Genomic DNA, 17,149 nt, shown 5'->3' with positions numbered 1-17,149 from the left:
TGGACCAATCAGAGAATGCAGAATTCTACTGCGGAACTTGGATTACCATGAAAATTTTAGGCCAATCAGGTGACTCAGAAGTATAAGGCCTTTCAGAGAATGCAGAAGTGTGCCACAGTTGCCGATCAGAAATGCGGTTCTGTGCATAATAGCTTACATCTGCAAAAAATAACTGATTCCATCTCTGTCCCAATAGGAAGTCATTTCCCACCATCCCTATATATATCGAGGAGTGCTGATTGTGAGAGAGATCACCCGACTATCTGAATATATGTGGCCATTGGCCAGCTTAACTAGCTACACACACTGCAATCTGAATGGAACTGAGGTTGATAGTAGTGGAAAATGATTGACTTGATGACATCAGTGAGGGGTAGGAAGGGAGGCGGTGGTGGAGTGATGTAGCAAGTGTTATGTGCAGTAAAACAACACACAGCGATACGTTTAATCAGTTTTGATCAGATGTCCAGACTGCAATGTGCTGCACAAGGGATGCCTCCCTGGCTTGTTTCTCACCTTGTTATGATATTTTGATCCATTCCAGTAGGTCTTGGAGTTTAAAGCAAACCTCTGATAAGAAGGTGAAAAAATGAATGACGTACCTCAGTAGTGGGAAACCTCTGGATGGTCTTTTCAGATTCTTTTTGAGTCCTCTGTTCCTGTACAGGACCCACTTCTTCTTGTGGTTGCACAATGACCCTGCCTGCCCCTAGGAATCCCATGCCCAAACAACGAGAACATATAACTCATGAAACTCATGATACCTATGGGATGAGGATGGCCTGACTACTATTATTAGTATAAATATTAACAACAATTATTATTATGCATTTATATTTCACAGAATTAATATTCATGTCAGTAAATGTACCGAGGAGCACACAATCTAATCCTTACCCTAGTTAATAGTCTAAAGCCTAGTACACACTTTCAATTATGATTGGCCAATCACTGACAATTTTAAACACCTCCATGCAATATGAGGGTCAACAAATATTAAATACTATGAGCAGACTGTGTAGGTAAACCCTCATACTACATAAAAGTGGTAAAAATGATCAGTGATTGACCAATCATAATTGAATTGTTTACCAAGCTTTAGCTCTCTACCATAGTCTGGTATACACTTTTAATTTTGATTGGCCAATCACTGAGAAATGTTACCATCTCCATGTTTTATGAGGGTCAACAGATATTGAGTAGATTATGTAGGTATACCCTCATACTACATGGAAGTGGAAAAATCGATCAGTGATTGGCCAATCATAATTGAAAGTGTGTACAAGGCTTTAGGCCAATTTTGGGAGGAACCAATTAACTTGTCAGTAAGTTTTTGGGATGTCATAGGAAATCACAGTGCCCCTAAGAAACCCATGCCCAAACAACAAGAACATATAAACCCTGGCTCTGTGTTGAGATCAGGTGTGTCAGGAAGTGAAAATATAGCATCGCTGTGCAATAGTGCTTTGAAAAGTGCTGTACACAAAATCATAGCGCGCACGGGAGGGGGAAAAAAATCACTCACAAAATCGCAAAACGTGGCCATCTGCGATTCCGATTTTAGATGTGAACAAAGCCTTAAAGGCAATGCAGATAAAGTGTGTGTACGGATCTGAATTTTATATATGCTCACACCTAGACTCTTTTCATTACACAGCATTGGGTGGGGTTACTCTTTTAATGGTATGTCCAGAAAGATATGTGAACTATACTTATCTTAATTCCCCTAATGTAAAGGACCCCTTCAAAACTCCAGCTCCATGCATGTAGCTCTGTATAGTCCCGACTCCCGGGCTCCCAGCTGTCACCAAAATCCCTAGGCACACAAACTATGGACCTGTGCGGAGCAGCACATATTAACTCTCCAGAGAGATAAAGATGCTCTCTGAGACTCCTATGCATAGGCTGGAAACACAGGATCCTTGGTCATTCATGGCCAGGGCAGAAGAAGTGCAATAAGATACATTGATCACCAGTAAAGCCTCATACACACGAGGCACAAATGTCTCTATAGAGACAAAAAAAAAAAAAGCAGCGACAGTTCGTCGTCAGGTCCCTCTGTGCAGCAGCCGCACACACGGCGCACAGAGGGACAGAGATGCGGTGGAAGCTGACGCCGAAGGTTCCTCCCCCCCGCCGGAAGCTCCGTCCATGGTCCATGGGTTGCTGTCGCTAGTCCGCATACACACGCAGTATGCGCGGCGGACTAGCGACAGTTGCGGCAAAGTTGTGGCGACAGCTGTTGCCGGCGATTGGCTACACCAATAACCTGGCGACAGCTCTAACTAGCGACGGTTCGGGGCGCGCTTGTTATACACATGGGGGACCTGTCACTGCAAAACGCGCGTGCCACGTGGTTGCGGCGACAGTTGTAACCCGTGTGTATGAGCCATTACTCAGCTGCACAGTATATTGATACATTACTCTTGTACACTATCTAAAGGTGCCCATTAACAGTACAATTTTTTCATCAGATGCGATCTTTCAATGCACTTTTTATGATTGAATTGTACAGAAAACTGCACAGTTTGTGGTGAAAATCATTGTAAAACAATTCTATGGTCGATTGGAACAGAAAATGTAATCAATCGAAAAGTTGAATTTTTACGGTCGTATATGCAGAAAGAAAATGCCTTAATTGACCCATATATGGGGACAATCGATAATTACCTTTCGATTACTTACGATTGTAAAAAGTGCATAGAAAGATCGAATCTGATGAGAAAATTGTACCATTAATGACCCTCCTTTATACGCATGTGACTTGCCATGCTACTCTGTAACATCTAGTGTTGGGCGAACAGTGTTCGCCACTGTTCGGGTTCTGCAGAACATCACCCTGTTCGGGTGATGTTCGAGTTCGGCCGAACACCTGATGGTGTTCGGCCAAACCGTTCGGCCACATGGCCGAACTAAGAGTGCATGGCCGAATGTTCCCCGAACGTTCGGCTAGCGCTGTGATTGGCCGAACGGGTCACGTGGTTCGGACCCGAACGCGCTCTGATTGGCCGAACTGTCACGTGGTTCGGGTAAATAAATACCCGAACCACGTCATATTTCCGCCATTTGTCTGTGGGTTTAGCTTTGGGTAGGCAGGCAGGGTAGTTCGCTCTCCAGCCACGCTAGCCAGGGTCCCCCCCAGTCATTGTGTGTCGCTGCTGGGAATAATAGTACACCGCTCGCTCAGCATTCTGTTTACTGCCACTCTGTGTACCTCGCTCAGCCACACTATATAGCATTCTGTTTACTGTTCTGTGTCTGCTGGGAATAGTAGTACACCGCTCGCTCAGCCACACTATATAGCATTCTGTTTACTGCCACTCTGTGTACCTCGCTCAGCCACACTATATAGCATTCTGTTTACTGTTCTGTGTCTGCTGGGTATAGCAGTACACCGCTCGCTCAGCCACACTATATAGCATTCTGTTTACTGCCACTCTGTGTACCTCGCTCAGCCACACTATATAGCATTCTGTTTACTGTTCTGTGTCTGCTGGGAATAGTAGTACACCGCTCGCTCAGCCACACTATATAGCATTCTGTTTACTGCCACTCTGTGTACCTCGCTCAGCCACACTATATAGCATTCTGTTTACTGCCACTCTGTGTCTGCTGGGAATAGTAGTACACCGCTCACCCGCCACTGTATAGCATTGTGCTCTGTGTCGCTGCTGGGAATAGTGGTACACCGCTCACCCGCCACTGTATAGCATTGTGCTCTGTGTCGCTGCTGGGAATAGTGGTACACCGCTCACCCGCCACTGTATAGCATTGTGCTCTGTGTCGCTGCTGGGAATAGTGGTACACCGCTCACCCGCCACTGTATAGCATTGTGCTCTGTGTCGCTGCTGGGAATAGTGGTACACCGCTCACCCGCCACTGTATAGCATTGTGCTCTGTGTCGCTGCTGGGAATAGTGGTACACCGCTCAGCCACACTATATAGCATTCTGTTTACTGTTCTGTGTCTGCTGGGAATAGTAGTACACCGCTCGCTCAGCCACACTATATAGCATTCTGTTTACTGCCACTCTGTGTACCTCGCTCAGCCACACTATATAGCATTCTGTTTACTGCCACTCTGTGTCTGCTGGGAATAGTAGTACACCGCTCACCCGCCACTGTATAGCATTGTGCTCAGTGTCGCTGCTGGGAATAGTGGTACACCGCTCACCCGCCACTGTATAGCATTGTGCTCTGTGTCGCTGCTGGGAATAGTGGTACACCGCTCACCCGCCACTGTGCTCTGTGTCGCTGCTGGGAATAGTGGTACACCGCTCAGCCACACTATATAGCATTCTGTTTACTGTTCTGTCCCTGTTTATTGAACCTCTCATCTTTATTACATTTATGACTGCATGGCAGCAAAAAGCATTGCTATATCCGCACGCTATTTGTCCTCATGCAAGGCCTGGGATGTTGTGTCTCAAAAAGCGTGGCCTTCTCCTCCTGCGGCTCCTCCTGTTCCCTCACGTGTGCTGCTGCTGCTGCTGGGTTAGCGTTTCCGGTCCCTTTTCCTGGAACCTCTTCTCTGTATTACATTTATGACTGCATGGCGACAAAAAGCATGTTCCCTGTGCAAAGAAACATGGCATTTTCCACATTTAAAAGACAGTTTTTCCTTTGAAACTTTACAATCAATTTTCTCAAAAACTATAAGCTCTTTTTCAAATATTTTTTTTCCTCTTGTACCCACTCCCAAGGTGCACATACCCTGCAAATTTGGGGTATGTAGCATGTAAGGAAGCTTTACAAAGCATGAAAGTTCGGGTCCTCATTGACTTCCATTATGTTCGGAGTTCGGCGCGAACACCCGAACATCGCGGCGATGTTCGGTGAACGTTCGCGAACCCGAACATCTAGGTGTTCGCCCAACACTAGTAACATCCAAGGCATGCATGTCCACATCCTGGACTGGCCAGACAGAAACACATTATGCAGCATGTGGTGAATTCCACAGTAACTGTGAAATATCAGTGTGTATTGCACTTTACAGAGAGTTGCACAAGCTAGTACTGAGCAAATAAAATAGTTATTCAGCCAAATAACTCTTCATCTCCTTTGAAACCACACAGATAAGCAAGCACTCCCCCAATACTTCCCACTCCCCGATCCGCACAGTATGCACATAACAGATGTTTTGAAATTCCCAGATCTTCTGTGTACGGCCAGCCCTGTAATCAGAACAATAAATGCTTACTACTGTGTTGTTGCTTCAGCAGTCTACACGTTCCACTTTGCAGCATTAAATAAAACCATAGGGGAAAACTTCACAGACACCTTCAAAGTGTGACAGAACAAGGTGCTTGCAGAATTGTATTAATCTTCATATTTACTCTGATGTTGGAGAATTTCACAAGTAGGTCAGGACAGGATAGAGAAATAAAGTTCTGTTAATAGCTCTGTTTGCACAGCAAGTGTTTGCAATGGCATAAGAATGGATGTGATTGATTTCTGCCTCTTCCGTCTTTGATGGTACAGCCCAGGAATCCGGAGCTTCGCTGAAAGTGCTGTTGTGTGTCAGCAGATCCTGACAGTTGTGTGAACATCTGTTCCCCTCCTGTGTGGATGTCATGTAGTGCACAGCTGTAAGCTTTAGCTGTTTCATGTCGCTGGCATCTGTCACCACAATACAACTGTCCAGACAATTGTCCTTGCACTTTATTGTCTGCTATTTGAAATATCTGGTTAGCAAGTTTGGTAAAAGCATCAATTATGGGAGTTATGAACCTGGCATACAAGTAGTCTCAAGATACAGATAAACACTTTATTTATCTCAATTCTTCACACTGAATAAGAAGTTCTAGAGCTCTTCTGTATATATACAGGATCTTCTCAAAAAATTAGCATATTGTGATAAAGTTCATTATTTTTTGTAATGTACTGATAAACATCAGACTAATTTTTTTTTTTAGAAGATTCTGTACATACGACACCCACTTAAAGGAAACCGGAAGTGAGTGGGATATGGAAGCTGGCATATTTATTTAACCACTAAGGATTTTTTTCCCCTCAAACAATATACTGAAAACAGGGGAGCAGGCATGTATTAGGTGCAGTCCTCATACCCACCGCTTCCCCTGTTTTCCTCTACCTCTCTCTTTGTACCAAAATCCTTAGCCACGGCTCAGCCCACGTCACCGGAGTCAGGTGGTAGTGCGCAGGCGCACGTGGCCAGGAGAGCTCTGCGTGTGTGCATAAAGCCACTACTTATCACAACAAAATTATATATATAGTATTTTTTTGGCCAACCAATTAGGCTTTCTTTTGGTGGTACATTTTGCTACGAATTATTTTATTCTAAATGCATTTTAATGAGAATAATAAGAAAAAATGGAAAAAAAATCATTATTTCTTGGTTTTCAGCCATTATAGTTTAAAAAAAATACATGCTACTGTAATTAAAATCCACATATTTTATTCCATTTATTAAATGTCCCATTTATCACACCATTCACGTTATGCCCTTATCACAATGTATGGCGACAATATTTTATTTGGAAACAAAAGTGTATTTTTTAAGTTTTGCATACGTCACTGATTACAGGTATAATCCCTTATTTATAAAAATAACAGTAATATACCCTCCTGACATACATTCTGTATTAAAAAAAAAGTTGAGTCCCTAAGGTAACTATTTATGTATTCTTTTAAATGTATTTTTTTATATCCAAATGTTTTATTTTGATAACTATGGGAGAATGGGGCTGTAAGGGGTTAATTTGTAGGAAATTATGTATTTTTATTTCAGTAATGTATGTAGGGGTAAGTTTACTATTTGGCCACTAGATGTCTCCCCCTCCCCCAGGTTCACTCCATTGTGTAATGTGAATACAGGAGAAATTAGTGTGTATCTTTTACTTTCACTTTATCAATGACCACTGACATCTCATAGATGCCGGTGGTCATTGCTCACAGGCACTCAGATCAGTGAATGGGAACTGTTTTTCGATTTAATGATCTGTGCACTAACATGGGGCGGTGATGAGGACATGTGGGAGTGTGCACAGTGGCGGTTGTGGCAGCAGACGAATATCTACATCCCTGTGACGTCAGATGAAGTCCTGCAGGGAATAGATATAATGCATGCGGTGCAATAACTAGTTAAGCAATACCAGTTGTCTGTCAGTTCTGCAGATCTTTCTGGCATCTGTAGTGTCTACATTATATCACACACCTGCAACAAGCATGCTGTAAATAGACTTCAATCAGAGCACCTGATCTGCATACTTGTTCAGGGTCTATGGCTAAAAGTATTAGAGGCGGAGAATAAGCAGGACAGCCAAACAATTTACATTTTTTTAAAGGAAAGAATACATCAGCCTCTATATTCCTCTCCCTTTTCACACCGGGGCGGTGCTGTATTTTTACCGCACCCCACCGTCGGGCAATGAAAGTCTATGGAGATTGGAAACTTTCATACTGCCACATTATGGCACGGTGCAACGGGAAGTAACGTTTTCTTCGCATCCCCGACGCAGGTCCAGAACTACGTTACCGCGTGTCTTCTGCGGTGACTTGCGGTGATCTGCACTGGCCCGGAAGTTATGTTAGTCTATGGCAATGCAGGGATTTTTCTAAAAATTTCAGATGTGACGTCACGGTACTCAAGTGCGCATCACTTCCTGCTTAGCCCAATGCCAGATGGGAAATACCACGTAGTAAAGCGGTATTCCCCGAAGGACTGTTTCTAGCGGGGCAATGTGGTGGGTCGGAAGCGACGCACCACTGCCGGTAGTTTACAGTGTGAAACTGGTCTCAGGTGTCCTTTAAAGGTCTAATATTACGGAAAATGTTAAAACACAAAATATATACATTTAAGATATACATTTGTCCTAGAGCAAAATGCACTGAAAACTGTTTTTTTGTTTTGTTTGTTTTTTGCTGTCAGTTATAGTAGGTAGTGAAAGTCGGACATATCTGACAGGCTTTGGACTAATCCATCTACTCATGAGGAATACTATGGATTTCTTTATTTTTTAAAAGCACTGAATGGCAGTTAGTTAGAATTACGCTCAGATAACAATGAATCCAATGTTAAAAAATGAGCGTCTTCTAGTAATGCTCGCATTGCAACATACCATGTCAGCAGTCGTTTGCAATGCAGGCACAATGTATGCAGAGTCCAGTGGCGCACAGCTTGGCTTGCATTCCTATAATGGAATCCAACACAACAAGGTGGCAACACACATATGTGAACATACCCATTGTTCCATCATCACAGCATGTTGCTTTGCTATTATAAATTTTGTTATAATGCAACAGGCATGGTGTGAATGTACCGTGAATGAAATATTAAGAATCCCCCATAAGGAGATGGAGTAGGCCAAAGTCTTTCAGATCTATGAGATTTTATTCTATCTATTGTAAAGCCTTGTACACAAGCCTGGCGAAAGTCGGCTGAGGCGGCCGATGACAACCGCCTCCGCTGACAATCAGCCGTGTGTACACCCAATCTGGAAACGATTACTGCAGCTGATCAACTCACCCCCTCGACCAACAATTTCTTTGAAGATGCCGATCCCCTGCCCACTGTGTGATATCACACACGTGCCTCTCTGTAGTCCCTTCATTCCTCCACATAGCAACAAAATGCATTGTCAGCAACACAGCTGACAGGCGTCTGTACAGGCCGGCCCAGCAAAGTCACCCAAGGGGATCAGGTCCTGACACCCGATGAGCGACATGAGTCAAAGGTGTGTACGCACCTAAAGTGACAATAATTTATAGTGCACTTTCCGTTGGGACAAATGTATAACCTATACATATGTATTTTGTTTTCTCTAGTGGTCCTCCTTTAATTGATAGGAGTTAACTGCTGGAGTGCCTTGAAGAGGAACTGTAGTGAAAATAACATAATTAAGGAAATTGCTTATTTTTCTTTACAATATTAATTACAAATTATTTAGTCAGTGTTTGCCCATTGTAAAATCTTTCCTCTCTGTCTTGCATTTTGAAACTTATCACAGGTGGCAACAATTTTTTTCCTGCCAGGTGATCTATGTAGAATGTTCCATTTAATGTGAGTTCTTTGCACAGAGGGAGACACTGCTTACTTGGCACTTGGAAACAGCCACTACTTCAATCAATGCAACGCGGCTCCCAGAAAGCAAGCTGCAGGGCCACGGCTCTGACATCACACTGTGGGAGTGGTTTCATCACAATATCAGCCTTAAAGCTGAACTGTAGAGTGAAAATAAACACATTGTTTCACTTACCTGGGGTTTCCCCAAGCCCCCAGCAGCCGTCCTGTCCCGCGCCGCTTCTCGACGAGCCTCCGTTCTCCCGCCACCAGCTACTTTCGGTTTCACCACCGGGACACTGCGCCTGTGCGCTCTGGCCATGCATATCCTTTCTTCGCGTTCCCTGCTATTGCAGAGGGGAATGCGAAGAAAGGATACGCTTGGCAGGGCTGCGCTGGCATCGACTTACAAATCGAGGTACGGGACGGAGCGGCGGCGGGAGAACAGAGGCTGGGGCAGGACCGGCGCGGGACATGACAGCTGTTGGGGGCTTGGGGAAGCCTCAGGTAAGTGAAACAATGTGTTTATTTTCATTCTACAGTTCCGCTTTAAAGAGGAGCTGTTAGGTATAAGGTCTCAGAGAAAATAAATACATATATCAGTAGCTAAAGATTGGCTGTACTTACATTACATATGCATTTCACTGTCCACGTTTGGATTTCACAGAATTTGTATATAGTATATGCAGAGATAGATGCTCCTGACAGCTCATGGCAGGCTCCATGTTTTTCTGTCAAATGTGTCGTCATGTCCTGCTTGCTTCCTGATCACAGATAAGCTGGTACTAAATAACACAGTGTGCAGTGAATATTAATGAGCCATGTGGCTAGGAACAATAGCTGACTCTTGCAGTGTACTCTGCCCGAGATTTATCAGTGCTACGCGATTACAAGCTGCTGTAAGGTCTCATTAGCAGCTGAGGGGAGAGCCCCAGAATGCTTTGCAGTATGATATGCGGCTTGCGTCTTCTTAAGAATAACAGCCTTGCTGATAAGCACACATCAAAGGTAACTGAGATTTTTATCTTCACTAATTGCTTTTGGGCTTCCTTCTAAACTGTTTAACACAGGAGAATAGAGGTTTAAATTAGCTTCTGCAGCCTGACAGTTACTCTTTAAAGATACACTGATGATCTACTTGAGAAAAGATGAAGATTTTGAATTGGAAAGGGAGCATCGGCTACTGATTGGGTTGAAGTTCAATTCTTGGTTAAGGTTCCATTTTAACTAACGGCACATATTTTCTCTGGGATTCAGGAATTTCTCAGCTTATTGTAATGATCTGCTCAGCTGTCTGCACGGGCAGACAGCTGTTTGTCCATTCTTTAGGTCTGCATGCTGCAGGTCTCTGGAAAAGAGACCTGTCTTCGCTTTGCAAGTTTCAGAGCTCTAGCTCTAGCGGTAGCAGCGGTGGTTCCTTTTGTATCCTGCCTTAGGTGTGCTAGCCAGAGCAGCGGTTGCTACTGGTAGCTCCATCTGTCTGTCTTGTCTGGTACGAACGCTTGCTGTAGGCTCGTGAGGTAACCGTTTAGCAAGCGTTTGCGTTCTCGATTTCGTGTTTGTGTTTCATTGGTTAGTTAGGGTGACACGCTTATCACTGGGCGCCTAACGCGCGATGATCATGTTGTAAACGCGTTCGCTGTTGCGTATGAGTGCGGTGTTCGCGTTTAGCTAGCGTTTGTTATTTTCCTTGGTGTTCTGATTGTTCTTGTTTGCTGTGCCTTTTGCTACTCTCGTGTTCTGTCCTGCTCAGTCTTGTGTCTGTTGGCAATCGCCAGTCTGGCGATTGCATTCATACTTTGTTTCTGCTGCTGTGTGTTCACCGTCGCTGGGTGGCAACTAGATTGGTGGACACACATTCATTCTGTCTCTGTGCTGTTTCTTTATACTTGTGCTCTGTCTAGTTCTGTCTTGTGTCACTATTGGCAATCGCCACTCTGGCAATTGCGTTCTCACTTCATTTCCGTTGTTGTGTGTTCACCGTCGCTGGGTGGCGACTCGATTGGTGGACACACATACATTCTGTCTCTGTGTTCTCTCTCTCTCTAAGGGCGATCTTGCCCTGCATTGCTTCAACACGTACAATTTCCATCTAGCGTCTGTGGCAGTGCAGAGGCTGTGTTCATCTGCACTCCACAGCTCCATCTGCCGGTGGGAATCTCCCTCTACAGGTGCATAGCACCATAGCTGGGTTCTCTCAATTTACACGCTTGTGGAGGATTTCCGTAGTGTCAGCGCGCGTCCTGTGCGCTGACCACGGAAATAATTCCCCAATCATTACACTTCTAAAGTGGAATATTTCCTTGAAGTACACCTGCCACAAAAACCTGTGAATTTAAGACTGAGCATATGATGAAAAGTACATATTATAGTAAGAAGTTAGCTGCTGTGAACACTCTAAAAAATCTGTCTGGTAAAGTAAAATGTTCCCTTATCTTGTTCTAGTTGACACGAGCATCCACCTCCCCAACCTCCCAAGCCTTCCTATGGATCTTTGAAAGTTATGGATGGTTTATTGACAGGTAGGTAAGCTCAGTTTGATTTCAGCGTCAGCAGATATTTATAAGCCTTTTTTTGGAACTACTGAGCAGTGAGTACGATCATATACAGTTTTCACAGAAGATACACTCTAGCATGTGTTTATTTCCTATGTTGATTGTTTGTAGTCCAGGTTACTGACTGACGGGTTTGGTTTGCATCTGACCTCTAGACACACAGCTTAATGTACAAGTGAAATATAGTATACATAGAAGTTACATTTTTCTTTGCCAGACCCATGATTAACAAAGCTCCAGGCAGCCTAGCAAAACATTACAGCACAGCTAGCATCCTAACCTAACATTACTCCGCAGCAGTCTAGAAAATGCCAGTAGGTCTGTACATTATGTTTGGCCAGTAAAATACAAAAACACATTGGTAATTCATCAGTGGGATTCTTCTTGTGATTAAATTTGCTGTGCAATACCAGTGCTGCTTCCCAGTGGTGTATCTAGGGGAAACAGAACCTATTTCAAGTGCTGGTTTTGCACCAATGTCCAATCAAAAGCACAGGGATGAAGTGTGCAATGCCGTAGGTACACCACCACAGCAGAAAGAGGAAATATGCAGTGTGTAGGGCATGGCAGTGACAAGTTGGCATGGTCGCAACAGGTTGTGGGCAAAGCTGAATAATGGACATGACATCTATGTACAGGATCCTAGATGATTATTTGAAAGAATTCAGCTTCATATGTAGTCTGTGATAGGCTCTCCTCAGTTATAGGGCTTTTTAGTGCCTGTCAAGATCTTCATGGGACTCCATCATGGGCACTCCATCCCTGACGATGTCAGGGCATGGAGTGGCCATCATGGAGCCCTAAAACATATTCATATAATTTCATATGGGGTAATGTTTGCAGCAAATCTTATGGGGGTAATGTTTGATGCTTTTTATATATGTGGTAATGTTTCCTGCCTTTCTTATATGGAGTAATGTTTGCTGTATTTCATATGTGGGGTGATGTTTGTTGCATTTATTATATGGGGTAATGTTTGCTGAATTTCCTACACTGGGTAATGTTTGTTGCATTTCCTATATGGGGTAATGTTTGCTGCATTTATTATGTGGTGTAATGTTTGCTGCATTTCATATCTGGCATAATGTTTGCTGCACTTAATGGTCTTGATTCACTAAACCGTGATAAGACAGATATCACACCTTATCAAAGATATCACACGTTATCAAAGTTAACACACCTTATCAGAGTAGCATAGCGAGCGCTACAAACCAGCGGGGCTCAGGGCAGGACGAGTGCCATTGCCAATTGGCAGGCATAAGTTTGTAGCACTTGCTATGCTACTCTAATAAGGCATGTTAACTTTGATAACATGTGATAACTTTTGATAACGTGTGATAACTTTGATAACGTGTGATATCTTTGATAAGGTGTTATATTTGTCTTATCACGGTTTAGTGAATCAAGCCCGATATGTGCCATATTTTTTTAAAACATGTTTATTAGCATGTGTTCAAAAATGTTCACCCCAAGAACAAGTGAGGGTCATGTACAAACCGAAACAATGTAGGCTATCAAGTCCTTAATGTTAAAAACACTGTAGGCATAACCGTACATGAACCGTCACTACCCCAACCCACTCCCACCGTGATCCCTCCCAGTTCTCTCAGCGCTACAGTGCACAATAAGCTAGAAAAGCCAAATGCAAATACAATTAATATAAGAGCATCTAGTTCTGGGTATCAAGTAGGAATATTTAAGAGCTGCTAAAAAGCCACTGATGTCCTCCAAGCAATACCATGTAGTCAAAACAATTTTTACCATCAACATTGATTTTTGCTGTAGAGAAAGTCTCAAGTATATATTTTCTCCAGATTTTGAAGAAACCCTTAGTTCCTTTCTCAAGATTCTGACATACTTAGAGCATCTCCAGGGCAAAAAGAGACCAAAGTTCCTTTTTAATGCATAGTTACTGTAAGGGGTTACTGCTGTATGCAGACCTGGAAAATGACCTCCCTGGCCATTGCCAGAATAATATGAAAGAGAGCTGAAGGCTTGCTCTTGTGTTCAGCACTTTGATCTCCAGGATAATTAAACAAACATAAAAAAGTAGATTTACCTAACTGCTTGTTACACATCTTATTGGCAAATTCTATCACCTTATCCCAAAAATGATCAATTGCATAACACCCCCAAATACAATGTAATAAATATATGTTAGGATAGGAACACTTTGGGCAAGCCAGCACATAATGAGTAGGAGGATGGGCATATTTGATATTAAAAGCATACTTTGCTCTGTGGAGGAAGTGATGGTGTGAGGTGCGATGCTGTTTGTTGACTACTATGTGAGATCTAACTTCTACCAGACCTTGCAAAATATGATCCTCTACAATCATCATTAGGAAAGTCTTTCTTCCATCTTTTAAAATTTAGATGAGTTATCTTTGGTTCTTCAAAACTAGAAAAGCTGTGAACAAAATATATGAAAGTGATTTTAGATGGCCCCCTGAGTCAAAAGAGTATTAAAAGCATCTGGAAACGCCATAGTCAAAATATTCCTAACATGTGACTTAATGGATTGAATTTGGAGATATGGAAGGAAATTGGCATTAGATATTTAGTAAGCTTTGCGTAAATAAGCAAAGGACATCCAGGTCTGTTTATTAAGGTGTAGTAAATGACCCCCTTTGATTCCAATCTGAGAATGGTTTCTGAGCTGTACTCACAATAATGGGGATTGCCCCAGATCGACATTTATTTAGATATTAAACAGTGGAGACCTAGACCCTTCCTAACTGCCCTCTAGGTCATTATTGTGTCACGAAAATTACATTTTGTTTAAGTCGTAGGAGAAGCTCGCTCAACTTGGAGTGCAGGAGGCCAAGGAGCGACCACAGTCTTGCAATCACAGTCTCCAGAGATAGGTTGGAATATTCCCCAGACCCCTTAATCAAATCTTGCATGTGATGGAGAAGAGCCACTAAGTTATAACGCCTAAGATTTGGCAAATTCAGGCCTCTCATGTTTTTGGGGAGCTGGAGTTTCCGAAGAGCAAGTGAAGGTTTCCTGCCTCGCCAAAGAAACCTGGAAAAAGCAACCTCGCTCTCCAGTAACTGAATATCCTTGTGACGCAGCAGGAGTGGAATCGATTGCATTGGGTACAACAATCTCGCCATAGTCGACATTTTTATTAAAGCAGACCTCCCCGCCAGACTCAGGGGAAGCTTATCCCACTTCTCCAATTGGTCTCTGATCTGTCGGAAGAGGGGCGAATAGTTAAGATCGCTGAGTTGGGTGGGGTCTTTAGGTATTTAATACTTAAACACTTTATTTAAGAATACGCTACACGCAGGCCTAGGCTAGGCCAAGTGTTAGGCAGTTTAGAGAGGGGCATAATCTCACTCTTATCTTTATTAATTCTCAGTCCGGAAAGACTTTCAAATTCTGGGCAGCATGGTGGCATAGTGGTTATTGCTCTCACCTTGCAGCACTGGGTCCCTGGTTCAAATCCCAGCCAGGTCAACATCTGCAAGGAGTTTGTATGTTCTCCCTGTGTCTGTGTGGGTTTCCTCTCGGCATTCCAGTTTTCTCCCACAACCCAAAAACAAACAGATAAGTTAATTGACTTTCCCTAAATTGGCCCTAGACTATGATACGTACACTACACGATACATACATAGCCATATGACTATGGTAGGGACTAGATTGTGAGCCCCTCTGAGGGACAGTTAGTGACAAGACAATATACTCTGTACAGCGCTGCGTAATATGTTGGTGCTATATAAATACTTAACCACCCTGGCATTATGGACGAGCTCAGCTTGTCCATGAATGCCGGGGTGGATAGCTCTGGCTAGGAGCTGTCTGTTTTAACAATTAAAAAAAAACATGTAGCTAGCACTTTGCTAGCTAAATGTTGTATCCGATCGCCGCCGTCGCTCCCCGCCGAGACGCATAGCGCAGCCTGGCCAATCACCACAAGGCTGCTCTATGGGGTGGATCGGAACACCACATGACGTCATGACATCGATGACGTCATGCTGTCATGTCCGATCGTTGCCATGGCAATGGCAGAAGCCCAAACAGGAAATCACATTCATCGCAAGACCACGGACGCGTAAGTATCGCCGGAAAAAAAAGGTAGACGGAGGAGCCGAGCCAATGGGGGAAATCATGTAGCTAGCACTACGCTAGCTACATGACAGGAAAAAAAAATGCGGCCGCTGGAATTAGAATGCCAGGGTGGTTAAATAAATAAATAAAGACCTGGGGGACCTGATCAGTAGGGCCACTAAGGAAAAGAAAGACATCATCTGCAAAAGGGGCTTTTTGAACCATAACACTATCACAATTTCACAGATATTTCTTGGACGTGCCTTCTTAACAGGGCTGCTAAAGGCTCAAGAGCCAAATTAAACAAGAGGGGGGACAGGGGACATCCCTGTCTCACCCCATATGTGCCATATTTTTTTGCTGCATTTCATGTGTGGCATATTGTTTTCTGTGTTTCATATGTGGGGTAATGTTTGCAGCATTTCTTATATGGTGTAATATTTGCTGCATTTCACATGTGAGAAAATGTGTGCTGCATTTCATATGTCGTCTTATGTTTACTGCATTTCATATGTGGCAGAATGTTTGCTGCATTCAATATTTTTGGAAATGTTTGCTGCATTTCATATTTGGCATAAAGTTTGCTCCATTTTCTATGTGGGTGATGTTCGCTGCATTTCAAATTTGGCATAATGTTTGCTTTCACTTCATATGTTGCATATTTTTTGCTGTATTTCATATGTGACATATTGTTTGTTGTATTTCATAGGTGGCATATTTTTTGCAGCATTTCATACGTGACCTATTGTTTGCTGTATTTCATGTGTGGTGTAATGTTTGCAGCATTATTATAAAGTGTAATGTTTGCTGCTTTTCATATTTGGAGTAATATTTGCTGCATACCATATGTGAGATAATGTATGCTGCGTTTCATATGTCGCGTTATGATTACTGCATTTCATATGTGGGTAATGTTTACTGCATTTTGTATGCGGTGTAATGTGTGCTGCATTTCTTATGTGGGTGATGTTCGCTGCATTTCATATCTGGCGTAATGTTTGCTGCACTTCATATGTAACATTTTTTTGCTGTATTTCACATGTAGCATATTTTTTGCTGCATTTCATATGTGACATATTGTTTGCTGTATTTAATATGTGGTGTAATGTTTGTGGCATTTTTATGAAGGGTAATGTTTGCTGCATTTCATATTTGAAGTAATGTTTCCTGCATTTGATATGTGAGATTATTTATGCTGCATTTCATATGTCGTGTTATGTTTACTGCATTTCATATGTGGCAGAATGTTTGCTGCATTTCTAATGTGGTATAATGTTTGCTGCATTTTATATGTGGGGCAATGTTTGCTGCATTTCTAATGTTCTGTAATGTTTGTTGTATTTCATATGGGTGGTTAGAGAGATGCAATGTTTTAAGCAAAAGAGTGAGAACAGTTCCTAGTAGTCATACACCTAGACATCTCAATACCAGTGGGAAAACACACACAAGAGCAGCTCCAAAAAACTTCTGAACGAAAGTGGGCAATATCTATGTAAACAAGGAGCACTCTATAGTGC

At 42.9% G+C, this 17,149-nt stretch overlaps 1 long non-coding RNA gene across 1 annotated transcript in view; it reads left to right on the top strand.

Annotated features, from left to right (window-relative positions):
• The window catches only part of LOC137571641 (uncharacterized), a 114,578-nt gene that overhangs the window by 16,278 nt on the left and 81,151 nt on the right, over nucleotides 1-17,149 (top strand). Inside the window, exon 2 of the long non-coding RNA XR_011031397.1 lies at nucleotides 11,467-11,543. This is a non-coding gene — a long non-coding RNA (uncharacterized lncRNA). The remainder of the gene's footprint in view (nucleotides 1-11,466; nucleotides 11,544-17,149) is intronic.

This window comes from Hyperolius riggenbachi, chromosome 4 (assembly GCF_040937935.1).
Source record: "Hyperolius riggenbachi isolate aHypRig1 chromosome 4, aHypRig1.pri, whole genome shotgun sequence".
NCBI lineage: Eukaryota > Metazoa > Chordata > Amphibia > Anura > Hyperoliidae > Hyperolius > Hyperolius riggenbachi.
Note: the sequence above shows the minus strand (reverse complement) of the source record. Positions and strands in the feature narration are given on the sequence as shown.